The following is a 14,737-nucleotide window of genomic DNA, read 5'->3' as shown; positions in this document are numbered from 1 at the left end:
AGAAATGATGCCTGAAAAGAAGAAAATAAAAAAGAACGTAAACCAGAACAAATGGAATGGCTACATAAAACAGCCAGTACTGAAACAGCAACCCAACCTGGTTGCAGAATGAGAGAGAAAATGAGAGTTCACCAAAGTCATGGGACAGGACACATGTTCATGTTCATGCTAACACTGAACCCAAGTGGCCACATGAGGACAGCATCTAGTAGGAAATCAGAAAAAAGCATCCTTTCATACGTCCCTTGGGAAGGTGGCATCTACCAGGGCACAGCAGACCCATGTGTTCAGTAACAAGTCTGATGCTTCAGAGCCCAATGATGAGCTACAAACTGGGGTTTAACCAATGCAACACATGGAGGGAAAATCTGTCTTGAGCATAAAGAAGAAAGAGAAAGGTATCCAAAAGGACTAACCAAGAAATGCCCAAACTGCCCATGAAGCATTTCTTCCCGTGGTGCAAAATACCACAAGAGGATTTATTTGCTCTTTCAGTTAAACATAAAATGAACCTTTAGGGTAGCTGATGTCTTGTCTTAGGCTGCTCAGCATGTGGATGTTCCCTGATCTTCATATTCACACTTGTGAATAATGAGACTTCTCTTATTTCCCTGGGAAGTAATGCCCACTTTTTTACTTTGACAGAGCTCCTTCCCATCCTAGAAGGGAAAATATCAAGTCAGATCTCCATTAGTCCTTCCATCTCTGCACTGAGCAAAGGGAGCCTTCAGATCTATGCTTAATTCACCCACTCCCCTAGAATTAATGGAACTGTGCTTACTGGAACATATGCTGAAGCTTAAGCACAGTGCAGTGTTTTCAACATGAAGGAATGGCTATAGAACATGCATAAATTCTGGCTGACATATGACAGCTTAAAGCACTGCGGAGGACTGTTAACAAGCCTGTTTGGACATCACCTTGAATAAATGACGTTATCCCCAAGTAAGGGAAGGAACAGCTGAGCACCAGGGAGGTACACAAAGTGCCAGAGCAAATTCTCACACTGTCAGGTGCAAAGAAAACTGAGATTTCACCCCAAAAACCCAGTTCACAACAAGGCTACAAAATCCCGGCTGAGAATTTCTGTGTTAGACTTGAAGCTCAAGACTGTACTGTAGTTCAACCAACAATATTTTGTGCAGCATGACCTAAAAAGTTCACAATAAAACCAAAACAAACTTCAATTTCAACTTGATAAATGAACTCAGGACATAATAACAAAGAGTGCTGATCTGGGCAAATAAAAGAGCATAAAGAAAAGAGAGCAGTGAAAAAGCTATCAAGGAAAAGCTCAGACTCGCATCCCTTGGAAGTGAAATTAAAGGCTCTCATTCATTTCCAGAGAAGTCAGAAAGGAAAATACCATTACATGCCATACCTTGAACCACTTGACGTCCATGTTGGGCCTGGACAGCTCACACTCAAATGTGACCTTGTCCTTCTCAATGACGCTACTGTCTGCCAATGGTTTGCTGATTTTCACAGGCAATTCTGAGAAGGAGAAAGAAGAATGTGGATTTAGTTGGGAACTTAGTTTTGTTCATAACCAGGTCCATGGGTGCTGTTAAATGGATCCTTCCAGATGGAAAAAACATTTCAGGTGGCCTCCTAGATTTTACCCCTTTTTGTGTTGCACGCAAGACTGAAAAAAAAAATTACTTCTGCAAAGTTCTTCTTGTCATAAGGAAACAAATATTTGGGGAATGGCAGAACCAGGTAAAATTTTCCTTCACGTCAAGAAAGTATAAATTTCACTCTCATGCTCTTGGTGTGGTTTCTGCTATGATTATTTGGACTAATTAAGCTTCTCCCTGATGAAAGCCTAGAAGTATATCACAAGAAGGACCAACTTACCCGTGACCTTTTATTTGTCTTACTCAAGCATCTCCTCCTGACCAAAACTGACAATAAAAGATTCAGCCAGACTACAGGTTTGAGCAGCTGAGTTGTTTCTAGGATCTCCTGCAATCTCAAGCTTGGAACACACACTTGTCTTTTGACTAAGTGTCTCTTATAGTGCAGTAAAACAACAGGTTTTCACACAGCGATTCCTCATTTACCTTGATCTGAAATCATTCTCAAACCATGTGGGATCAGTCCAGGGAGAAGGGGAGGAGAGGGGAAGGGAAAGGGGAAGTCCACAGTCCTCTAAAATCAGGCTTCTTAGCCTAAAGCTCAACAGCAAATAGCAGTCCACTTCCCCACATTGCTAGACTCCGAGCATTTAAAGAACATCAGCTGACCTCATTATGAGCTCTAACATAGCCAAAGGAATTCATATATTCAAATATTCTCTTGAGTGATGAGAAATATGGAGCATAACTTCAGACTTCTGCTGTTAAACTCTCACTTCTATCATAAACCAGAGTAAGAGTTCAATGCTGTTTTAGATGGAGGATGTCATCAATTTACAAGCAATGAGCCGATAATGTTCCAATTAGAAACTTTTATTAATTGTAGCGGGTAAAACAAAAAGGCAATTCAGCGCTGGGCGACAGGGGAATCCTCGTTCCTCCAACTGCCGCGCCTTCCCGCCCCTTGCAACTTCTTTTGTAAGGTCCATCCCGAGTGTATTGTCCTTTAATTGGTCGGTCGTGATCGTTCCACTTGGTGTGTCGTTCCTTGGTTGGTCCTTCCGTGAAACTTTGTATCCATCGGGGCGCGCTTTGCCTGTAACTATGCAGAGTACACAATCTACCCATAAAATTAGAGTGTTCTGCAACCCTTGTGGCCTCCATATTCCACCATCACATCCCGGTCCTAATGAACAAGCACTCCACCACAATGCTACCACATCCCGGTCTTAATGAGCAAACATTTTATCACAGTCCCCCCTTTTCTTTTATTGTACTATTTTGTTTTGCTCATTAAACCGTTTTAGTTCTTGTCGACTCCATTCTAGAGCATCCTCTTCTCGTTCCCCATCAAGGGGTTCATATCTTTCTCTAATTACCATTAGGTGGGCTGCCTCTAGCCTGTTCTTAACGATAACGATTAGTCTATTTAAAATACAGGGTCCAAAGGTCAAACCTAATATTATCATAATAACTGGTCCCATTATTGTGGATAATAATGTAGTGAACCAGGAGGAACCATTAAACCAACTCTCATACCAACTTCTTTGAGACTCCTGGGCTCTTTTTCTTTGTTCTAACTGTTTTCTTAGTTCAGCCATTGTATCTATTGCTACCCCCGTTTGATCAACGTAGGTGCAACATTGTTCTTTAAGAGCCACACATAGTCCCCCTTGCTGCAATAGGAGAAGATCCAACCCCCTTCGATTTTGTAACACTACTTCTGATAAAGACCGTACCGATTTTGTAAGCGCATTGATGGCTTCATCTATTTTCTGTAGATCTTCATCCACAGATTGTCTAAGGGTTTTCAGTCCCTGTGGCTGGTTTATTAAAGATGCTACTCCAGTCCCCAGCCCGGCCCCTCCTATAGTTAATAGCATTGCAACGGTTAGGGCTGTGAATGGCTCCCTTTTAATCAGGTGATGTTCAGAGGTTTCTTGTTGACTGATCACATAATCTTTAGGGTGATATATGATTCGTGGAACTATAATTACTTGTACACAGTAATTGGTGGTTTGATTAAATATCTTAGTCGATAAGCATGTAGTGACCCCTAATTTGGCACATATCCATTTAGCATTGTCTGCGGGTAGGAGCCAGTCTGAGGGTTTCTCCTGACTTTGTACTTCTATAGTTTTATTACATAGATGTCGTTTTTCTAGAGGTACAGTTCCCACACACACACCATTTCCAGTAACATGTGCTAGAGTTATCCCTGGAACATTAGGCCTTCCCTTTTTCCATAGGCACTCTGCTGGGTTAGTCCCATTTCTTCTCCTAATCTTCGCTACGGACCCTATTGCTTCATAAAAAGGGGGTCTTATATCATAGCATAGCCAACACTCCTTAGTTAATTCTGGGTAGGTGTTGTTTAACACCTTGAAACTAGACTGAATTATTTTCCAAAGGGTGCCATATTCGGTAATATAAGGGCTTGCTTCGGTCGGGCCTACAGTAACAGCTTCTGTCTTATTCTGATTGTTATTTATTACTACGTTAGGTCCTATACCTATTGGGGGGTCTGGCGGAACTCTTTCTTTTTTAATAAGGAAATGGCCCCCTCGGTCTCTTCCAGGCTCCCACATTCGTACCCCCCAAGTCTTTCCTATCCACCACACTGTGTTTTCTGTTTTAAGGATTTTTATCTCTAAATGTTGGCATGTTACTTCACCAGAGTGAGTCCCATGAGTCGGAGGTGTACAACCTGAGGGACCCCAACTAATTGTTATATATTCATCTTGTCCCCCCCCTGGCAGAAATCCCAGTGAAACCGTTTCACAACCCCAGTATGCACAATAATATTCCCCTGGGTAATTACAATAACTTTTCCCTGGATTTGATGCTGGGCAAGCATAGATTGCCTTGCGATTCAGGCATGGTTGTGTTGGTACTAAGTCACATACTTGACTTTTAAGGATGGGAGCGCCTGGGGTCACGTCTGTGCTTATCACCTTCTGATCTTCCCCTCTGATTAGGGACCACTTAAATGGCTCATGTGTCTGTACCTCTGTACCCCAACCCTCATTAATGAGACTTAATATTATTATCAATTGAGCTAGTTTTAGATAGGCAGTTTTCCCACTGCAGTAGTGAGTCTTTAATTGCTCGGGGGAGTTATTTCCAGTCTTGGGGTATCTTCTGGATCCTAAATTTTGGATTCATTCATAATGGAGCAGACTCCTCCACATGTTTTATCTCCTCTGCCTCGCCCATCGACTCGGTTGCCTCGAGCCATGGGGTGTATAATCTTCTCGGCAGCAAGAGTATTCTTCAGGAGGGGCTGGTTTTGCTTCCCTTTCAAGTGGGTCTTTGGGGTACTGCACCCTATTCTTTTTCCCACTGGTTATACACTTAAGTGATGCTGGTAAGGATCCAAATTCACCCCCAGGTTTACCCCCTTCTATTAAAATTTCCACGGCCACTCTGAAGGCTAATAACCAATTTGTGTATTCCTGTTTTCGCAGTGGGTCCACTACCTTTCTAAAACATATCCCAACAGTTGCATTCACAATAGTCAAAATATTCCCTTCTACATTAAATTCTATACTGATACGTTTATACAATCATTGTTAATTCATGTTCTCATTTTCCTTGACGGAGGGTTTCGTGACAGTTTTACTTTCAAATCACCCGCTGGACTAGTGACTCTCCATTCGTGATTTTGTACTGGACCCTTAACACGACTAGCATGTGTCCATCCTTTTTCAGCAGTTCTGATGGCAGTATTGGTAGTCAATAATACCAGACAGGGACCTTCTCAGCGAGGCTGCAGTGTGGTTTCTCTCCAGGTCTTTATCAGAACCCAATCTCCAGGCTTTATCTGATGGAGGGTAATGTCAAGAGGGGGTCTTTGAGTCAATTGTCCCTTTTTCCACAATTCCTGTTTATACTTCATTAATTCCGTGATATAAGCTTGAATGTTCTTATCTAACACCCCCGGGTGATCTTTAGGGGTTCCCGCATCATATGGCATATTCCTATGTCAGCCCGGGGCTGGGCCCTAAGGTTTAAGAGGGCAAGGGGAATGCATTTTATCCATGAGAGCTTAGTTTCTAGTGTTAATTTGGCCAATTGCTTTTTTAGTTCCCCATTCATTCTCTCTACTCACCCTGAACTCTGTGGGTGCCAGGGAGTATGTTCTTCCCATTTTATTCCCAAGGCTTCAGCTATATTTCTAGTGATTCTTGATGTAAAGTGTGGTCCTTGATCTGAATCTATTACTTCTGTTACCCCATACCTAGGGATGATTTGTTCGAGTAATATTTTTGTTACTACCTGAGCTGTTGCTTTAGTTGTGGGGAATGCCTCTACATAATGTGTGAGGTGGTCTATTATGACTAATACATATTTATATCTTCCTACTTTAGGAAATTCGGTATAGATAGTGCCCTCTTTTCCCTGTAATCTTTTTAGTGCCTGTAAAACAGCATACAGCTCGCAAGCTTGAGCTGACCAAGTGTTACTCAAGGGTCCTGATTCCAATACCCGGAGGGTCTTTCCATCTACTATTGCATAACCTGATCTTCTCTTTCCCTCCACTACTCTAGAGGATCCATCCACAAATAATTTTTCCCCTTCTCTTAATTCTTCTTCCCTGCCCAATCCTGTGTTAAAACCCCATACGCTGTACCACTGTCTATGTTAACGAATAAATAAAAGGGTCTTTTTAAGTCAGGCAGGCTCAAGACAGGGGCATTGATGAGATCCTCCTTCAGCTTTTGTAGATTCTCTTCATCTTGTCTATCCCACTTTATTAATCCATCGGTACTGAGCTTTTGATATAGGAACTTTACTTTACTGCTATAATTTTCGATCCATTGTCTACAATATCCCACTAATCCCAGCAATTGTCTTATTTGTCTCTTATTGCTTGGCGACGTCAGGGACAATATTCCTTGTATCCTTTCAGGATCTATCTTCTTTTCTCCTTTACTCAGGTAATGCCCTAGATATCTAACCTCCTCTTCCACAAATTGCAATTTCCTTTTTGATACTTTAAGTCCTTTCAGTCCCAAAAAGTTCAGCAATTTAATACTTTCTTTCCAAACCTTTCCCTCATCCTCTCCAGCAATTGATAGATCATCTACATACTGTATTAATTTGGTATCAGGATCTAGCTGATACTCTTGCAGGATCTGTTCTAGGGCTTGCCCAAACAAATTAGGGGATTCTGTGAAGCCTTGGGGGAGTACAGTCCATCTTATATTCTCTCCTCCTCCCTGTTTTCAGGCTTCCTAAATTTTTGCTGTCCTGGAATTCGATTTTGCGTCCATCCCCCCATTTTCCTTTCCAATTCCCTACTTTCTCTGACCGCTGTTACCATCATCCTAACCTGCCTATTATGTCTTTCTTCCTCCCTTCTTACATATACCTTCTGAGCTTCCCTCAAAAGTTCATCAAGCCCCCGATCCTGCCAATTTTCTATCTTTTCTAGTTTCTTGCGGATATCTTCCCAAGCCTTAGCTACGAACTGTGTTTTGAGCAGAGCCTGGCCTATCGGTGTATCGGGATCCAATCCTGAATATAGTTGTAAATTCTTGCGTAACCTTTCTAGCCATTCAGTGGGTGTTTCCTCCTTCTTTTGTCTTTCATTAAAAGCTTTATTTATATTCTGACCTCTTGGGACTGCCTCCCTAATGCCCTGGATAATGATAGTTCGCAGGTCCTGCATGTGAGTCCTATGATGTTGATTTTGATGGTCCCATTGCGGATTCTGTAAGGGCCATTTAATATCCGCAGCAGGCCCGTGGGCATGTTGAGCATCCCAAATGCGCATCCCTGCACGCCTAATCATACCTCTCTCTTCTGCTGTGAACAGTATACTTAGAATAGATTGTAGTTCCTCCCAGGTATAAACATTTGGCCCTAAGAACTGATCTACTCTGTCTGCCACCCCCAGGGGATCTTCTAGTATATTACCCATTTCCTTCTTAAAATCTCTAACATCCCCTGAATTTAAGGGCACTGATATAAACCCCATCTGAGGTTGTGGACCTCCCATGGGCATTTCTCTTAAAGGGTAGAGGTTATTTTGTCGTGCCTTTGCCCGTGTCACAGGCCCTCCCCCTTCTATCTTTTGTACTTCTCCCTCTCTCGAATCCATCTGCCCATGATCCAACTGAGGAGGAGAAGGTAGGGGAATTGCTGGTGGTACAGCATATGGTGGGGGTCCCACTAAGGCCTCCTCTTCCCTTCGAGGTTTACGTTTTTCGACATCTTTTTCTTTTCGTGTCAAATTAAAAATGGGGACTCCTAAACCCTCTGGGCGAGTGACCCATACTGCTGCATAGTCACTTTCTTCTTGATTGAAAGGGGTTTTGGAGTTTACCCAAAAATTTAATTGCTGTTGTACCCAATCTTCATTAGAACCATACTTAGGCCACCATACTGCCGGGCCAATTTGTTGTCCGCTCCAAATTTCTATACAATAATAAATCATCTTTGCTTTATCTTTATTTCTTGTTCCTGGATAGTGCGTCCAGGCAATTAGCATGAACCCTAAAGGTGAGTCCTTAGGAATGGATGGTCGTTTAGAAGGGGTGGGTGGTTTAGTTTTACACTGCCCCATCTCGTTCTTTACTTCTTGCTCTCTTGTTTTATTCAACGTCTGTAGCTCCCCCTAGTGCCCGTAGCTCTAGGGGAACACCTAAATAATAATCATCCCTAGTGCTCGTAGCTCTAGGGGAACACCTGAATAATAATCATCCCTAGTGCTCGTAGCTCTAGGGGAACACCTAAATAATAATCATCCCTAGTGCTCGTAGCTCTAGGGGAACACCTAAATAATAATAATCATCCCTAGTGCTCGTAGCTCTAGGGGAACACCTGAATAATAATCATCCCTAGTGCTCGTAGCTCTAGGGGAACACCTGAATAATAATCATCCCTAGTGCTCGTAGCTCTAGGGGAACACCTGAATAATAATCATCCCTAGTGCTCGTAGCTCTAGGGGAACACCAAAGAATAACCCTCCATAGAGCCCATAGCCCTAGGGGTTGTGGTGGTGAAAGGGTCCCGCTTATACCCTGTACCCACCCTTCGGCGTGCCCTCACTCAGTGTTGCATTCACTCGCTTCCCCCAGGTCGTGGCCCACGCCCTCGCGGGCAATGGGAACCGCACTACTGTGGGGTCCACACTCGCTCGGGTTAGTGCCGGCTGCCGGCCCCCCTTCACAAGCACACAACACTCGCCACACGCCGGATTCCCAACCCAGACCGGACTATACTCACCTGTCCTGCGTCTTCGTCCGGACTTTCGTGCACGAAATTTAAAGGGTTAACCGGTTTTTCCTTGCCTTTGTGTTTTAAATTTCGGATCGTCGGCAGGAGTAGGGCGGGAGGATAGGAGCCGAGGCCGCCTATTTAGGCGGGGCGCCCCCTCAGGCTCGTACCCACGCCAGTATTCCCGTCCGAGTCACGGCGCCAAATTGTCATCAATTTACAAGCAATGAGCCGATAATGTTCCAATTAGAAACTTTTATTAATTGTAGCGGGTAAAACAAAAAGGCAATTCAGCGCTGGGCGACAGGGGAATCCTCGTTCCTCCAACTGCCGCGCCTTCCCGCCCCTTGCAACTTCTTTTGTAAGGTCCATCCCGAGTGTATTGTCCTTTAATTGGTCGGTCGTGATCGTTCCACTTGGTGTGTCGTTCCTTGGTTGGTCCTTCCGTGAAACTTTGTATCCATCGGGGCGCGCTTTGCCTGTAACTATGCAGAGTACACAATCTACCCATAAAATTAGAGTGTTCTGCAACCCTTGTGGCCTCCATATTCCACCATCACATCCCGGTCCTAATGAACAAGCACTCCACCACAATGCTACCACATCCCGGTCTTAATGAGCAAACATTTTATCACAGAGGACTCATATTTTAAATAACTCATCTCATTAAGGCTTGGATTCCCTACTACAATTAGTTAAATTCCAGTTTGGATCATGCTTCACCTTGGATCACTTAGGGCTTCAGCCACTTATTGGAACTAACTCAATTTGTCTACAGAGAAGCTGTTTTCTATAGCAACAATAAGCTGTGATTGCAACTGGATGTCGGGAGAGCACAAATCCCGCAGTTATCCTGTACCAACATCCTCTCCTTCCATCAGAACAGCAAGTTTTTAAACCAGACTCATGCAAGCTTGCATGACACACCTTGTGTAAAACTGTTGGCAGCCATCAGGACAGCCAGTTGCTTCCTGTATAGACACTGTTCCATCAGTTTTGGTTTTTTGTCTCGCTAGAACAACAGCCAGTGTCTGAAAACTCCCACAACTGAAGCAACCACGCTGATATACCGCAGTCACTGGAGGTGCTCAAGAGCCACGGGTATGTGGCACTGGGGACGTGGTTAGTAAGTCCAGTGAGGGTGGGCTGGGTTGGACTCAGCTATCTCAGTGGTCTTTTCCAGCCTTGGGTGCAACTTGTAAGAGGGAATGAAGCAGCAAACTGCCCAGCACTGAGCTGCATTCTTCTGACACATGGTATCAGTGAACTGCTGTATTTCCCTATCTTCTCTGGAGCTATTGATCTAACCTAACTGAAAAAGTAAGCCTGAACCTAGATATAAATCAGGATCATAGTCACCCATGGTTGCTTATATATTCAGAAAGACACTCCAGAGGGTAATTCAGCGCATCTAGAAATTAAAGTAGAAGTTCCTTAGTCAAAAATATTCCACAGCCAGATTTTCACCTCGCTACCACTACATTAAAAAGGAGAATCCAACTTGTGGTGTGGGTCATTGATGTTGTTCCGGGGGGAATTGTGGCTGTTCCATGCCCACAGGGTAGAAGACAGCCAGTCTTCCTCTAAGCCACATAAAAAGCTGCTTAGTGCTCCCAAAGCGAATGCTCACCAGTTGTTTCCAACTTGAAGGTCATCTTCTGGCCAGCAGCCTCGCAGATGTATTCTCCAGCATCTTTCTTCTCCAGGTGCTCCACAACCAGACGCCGTGTTTTGCCCACAGATTCCATTCTGAACTTTCTGGAGGAGGCAAGCAGTCTTCCATCCTTGAACCATTTTACTCCAGTTGGATCCTGTGCTACTTCACAGCTGAGGGAGGCACTTGCTGCCAGGGCAGCACTCACCTCTTTCTGCACCTGCTCCTGGTTTATAAACACAGGTTTTGGCTCTGAGGGAAGAAAAGAAAAACAGAAGGACTGAAATGAGACCATCTTGCAGGTTTGTATGTACAGGTTGGAACAGGTTTAGGTTACCACTTGTGCCCAAACTAATAGCCTTCATAGAGAATATCAGCTCTTCTGTTGAAACAAAGTGTCAAATCTAGGCAAGAAAGAACCTAGGAACTGAAGGAACCAAGAGGGTCCTGAACACCAGTCCCATGGTTGCAAGTCACTATGCAAACATATTGAACCCAAAAGAACATCTGTCCTGCAGGCAACCAAAACCTGAGTTCCTTTTACTTAAGACCCACTGTGAAACATCAAAACACATAAACATGTGATAGTCAAACCACTGGCTGCCTTTTCATGACCCAGAACAGTACTCCTGGCTTCCTGAACAGACTCCTCATGGCCTCTACCATTGCCACAACTGTGACTGTCAAAGGCACAATGGAAATATGCTCACCAACGCAGTCCTTTGTTCTTTGTGTGTGATTTGCAGATATCTATCTTACTTTGAGCTCTGGCAATAGTCAGCTCTACCAGGTCTCTTACTGTGAGTAGCAGACTCACCTATCCAGATGCAGCCTCCAACAAAAGGCATAGTAAAAAGGCAGTGTACTACTAGGAGAAGTTCCTGCTTCTCCTGCCATGAAAGGCTGCACGTAGAACATGCACTCCAGCCTCACTGCACATACTTATCTTAGTCAAATGTTTAGGTGAACAAGAATTACAGTTTGGGATCTCAGGCACAGGAGAGATTTGAATAATATCTTGAATATTGCTTCCACTGTACATATATCAGTAGTTATTATTCTACAGACAGACTGAAACAGGTCTTTGTGCCATACTAAAACCAAATACTTTCTACAAACCCAGGCAATCAAGTATAGGGGAAAAAACCTCAGCACAGACTACTGCAACTGGATCACTGTATAATGGAAACTAGATTCTACTCTACTGTTCTCTGCTGTATTTCAGACAACACCTGTCTTACCTGTGACACGAATCTTGAAGGTGAGTTTCTGGCCAGCAGCCTCGCAGCTGTACTCCCCTGCATCTTTCTTCTCCACCTGGCTCACCACCAGCCGACGCTGTTTGCCCTCTGACTCCACCCTGAACTTCTTGCTCGAGGTGATCAGTTTCCCCTCCTTGTACCACTTCACCTCTGTCTTCTCCTGGGCCACCTCGCAGCGCAGCATGGCATTTTCTGTTGGTGTAGCCTTCACCTCCTTCTGCACCTTCTGCTTGTTGATAAAAGCATCTTCTGCTTCTGGAATTGAAGGCAAATGGGCACATTTAAGACATGAATCTTTTCTACACAGCCTTCCCCAAGTGCCCAAATTAGTCTTTGGACTGTACCGTTGAGGACAGCTTTCCCACTCACATTTCCTGACAGTGCTATGAACTGAATGTTAACATCTGAACTATATCAATTGCCAGTGAAGAACTTCCTCCCTGCCAGACCAAAACAGCTTAGATAGCCCTAAACTTGTTTTCATTTCCACCAGTATCATGTTCCAAAATCTTCAAAAAGAAAACAACACCCCTTTCCCCACTGTCCAGCAGCACACCAGCATACGCAGTCATTGAAAAGTCTGTTTCATACAAGGGGACAGGCATTAAATTGTCCAAACAAGCTGACAGCTGTAAGTTGCTTTGCCAACAAAAGCCAGGTGAGGGTCAATATTAAATTCTGTTTGTGATTAAGTCATAGTGAGGAAATGTATTTTTCTCACCTACTTATTTCTGAAAACAGTTCTAATATCTCCTGAGTTTTCAGAGGCAGTAATAAAATGGTTTCCCCTATGGAATCATAGAATGGTTTGGGTATAGAAGGAAGCTTTAAAGATCATCCAGTCCAACCTCTTGCCGTGGTCAGGGACATCATTCACTAAATGAGGCTGCCCAGGGTCCCCATCCAGCCTGCCCTTGGACACTCCAATGATGAGTCACCCACAACCTGCACTGGACAATCTGTTCCAGTGTATCACCACCCTCATCATAAAGAACTTTTCTCATGTCCAAACTGAGTCTACCCTCTTCACTTTTGAAACCATTGCCCCTTCTTATGTTGCTATAGACCCTGGTAAAAAGCCTTTTTCCACTTTCTTATCAGACTCTCCTAATAAATAGAATGCCTTCCTCCATTTCTGGAAAGAAAAGCACCAGCTTGAAGCCATTCTATTTTTAAGCATTTCTTTTGTACCTGCTATAGAGAAGAAAACAAAAGAAAATACAGGAAAACCTTTTTAATTGCAGGTTTCATTAATTTAATAGAAACCACCAGTGCCGTCTTCTAGCATTGTGACCAAATGCTGTCTCTAACACTATTTAGGAAGAAGCATTTGCAGGGGTGTGCTTGTGCCCTGAAGATACCTTTAATATTCTTCAATTTCCCCTGTAATTATTGACTTCTCATTTTGCTATCATTGCATCTACTTGAGATCCCCAGGGAAATTCCCGAATTATTTCCAGCCTGTCTTAAGCTGAGGCTACCCAAGTCTTCTGCTTCAGAAGGCAAAGAGGAATGTACACAAATTAAACAGAATTTAAGGACAGTCTACATCACTGAATGCTGGGGTTGAATGTGTCAAACCACTTAACTTTCCCCCCCCTTCTTTGTTGGGGGGTTCAATACAGTTGAAACAATTTCTCTCACCTGTTACATCAATCCTGAAGGTGAGTTTCTGGCCAGCAGCCTCGCAGCTGTACTCCCCTGCATTTTTCTTCTCCACCTGGCTCACCACCAGCCGACGCTGTTTGCCCTCTGACTCCACCCTGAACTTCTTGCTCGAGGTGATTAGTTTCCCCTCCTTGTACCACTTCACCTCCGTCTTCTCCTGGGTCACCTCGCAGCTCAGCGTGGCATTTTCTGTTGGTGCAGCCTTCACCTCCTTCTGCACCTTCTGCTTGTTGATAAAGGCATCCTCTGCTTCTGGAACTGGAAAACACTGGGTAAAATATACATTAGATATGAACAGCTTGTGACTAGAAGACATTAAAAGTTGCTTCTATGTTGTATTGGACCATTTCCTGGAGCAACACTGCTTCACAGTGTTTATCACACATTATAATGCATCCTCAGCACAGTCCCTATGGTCATCCCATCCCTCTGGGTAGTCTTTACTATCAGCTCGGACTCCTAATTTTCAGATTTCTTCTAATGAAGACAATGACAGATCTTCATCTTTCTGTCTTTTTGATATTGCTCCACTCTGCACTGGAGATCAGCCAAATACAGCTCAATTATGAAGTGAAGACCTCAAGATCAGGAAACCATAGAAATTTAAGAGCAGAAAACCATCTTTTCACTCTACCCTATGGGAATGATATAGCCCTTAATATGGTGAATACTTGGCCTACATTAGATTTTGTAGCTCAGTTTTATGCATAAAGCATGGTTTTGTACTCTCAGCAACCCCTGATTCTTCAGAGAACTGGCTGAGGTCATCTCCTCTTAATACCTAACACATATAGAAGAAAGTGTTTAAAGCCCACCTTACCCTTTGTGTCAACAAATGGAGTTAGCATCAGAAAGATATCAAGTGTAATTAGTTAGGCATACACACTTCAGTTAAGGGGATTCAGTTAATCACTTTGCTAAGTGGGATCAATTGAATCTTTTATTGATTACTTTAATGACTGTTTTATCTGGTTCTCCTTTTACCAACAACTGGTTGCTGAGAGCATTCATGCTAGTTCCTATTTGAGGCGTGGGTAAACAGATAAACCCTAAATAAATGGGCTTCCATTTCTATTCCATGGTTTGCCCTACAAAAGGCTGTAGAAGTGCAGAATATTTCTGACGCACTTACATCATGGACTTCTCTAGTGCTAGCCAGCTTCTAACAGCAGAGCAATTTTGAATAAGCTTCCTATGCTTGTTTGGGTCCCAGGAAAGATCCCAGGGTCCTGATGTTGATACCAAGACAGAGGCTCCAAGCATGAATGCAGGACTAGCAGGTGTGAGGGGGACTGACATTGCCTTTTATTTGCAGTGGAGACATGGAAGACCACTCATTCAGATCATTCATG

General features: G+C 43.6%; 1 long non-coding RNA gene across 1 annotated transcript; it reads right to left on the bottom strand.

Annotated features, from left to right (window-relative positions):
• Positions 1-2,434: 2,434 nt before the first annotated feature.
• LOC146759389 (uncharacterized) lies at positions 2,435-9,141 on the bottom strand. Its single transcript, XR_014932422.1, has 2 exons — positions 8,811-9,141; positions 2,435-5,400 (listed from the first exon to the last, which is right to left on the bottom strand). It is a non-coding gene; the product is annotated as an uncharacterized LOC146759389 (long non-coding RNA).
• Positions 9,142-14,737: the final 5,596 nt, after the last annotated feature.

This window comes from Coturnix japonica, chromosome 10, assembly GCF_054131305.1.
Source record: "Coturnix japonica strain WE chromosome 10, WE-NBRP24, whole genome shotgun sequence".
Classification (NCBI taxonomy): domain Eukaryota; kingdom Metazoa; phylum Chordata; class Aves; order Galliformes; family Phasianidae; genus Coturnix; species Coturnix japonica.
The sequence above is the reverse complement of the archived record's forward strand: the minus strand, read 5'-3'. Positions and strand labels throughout refer to the sequence as shown.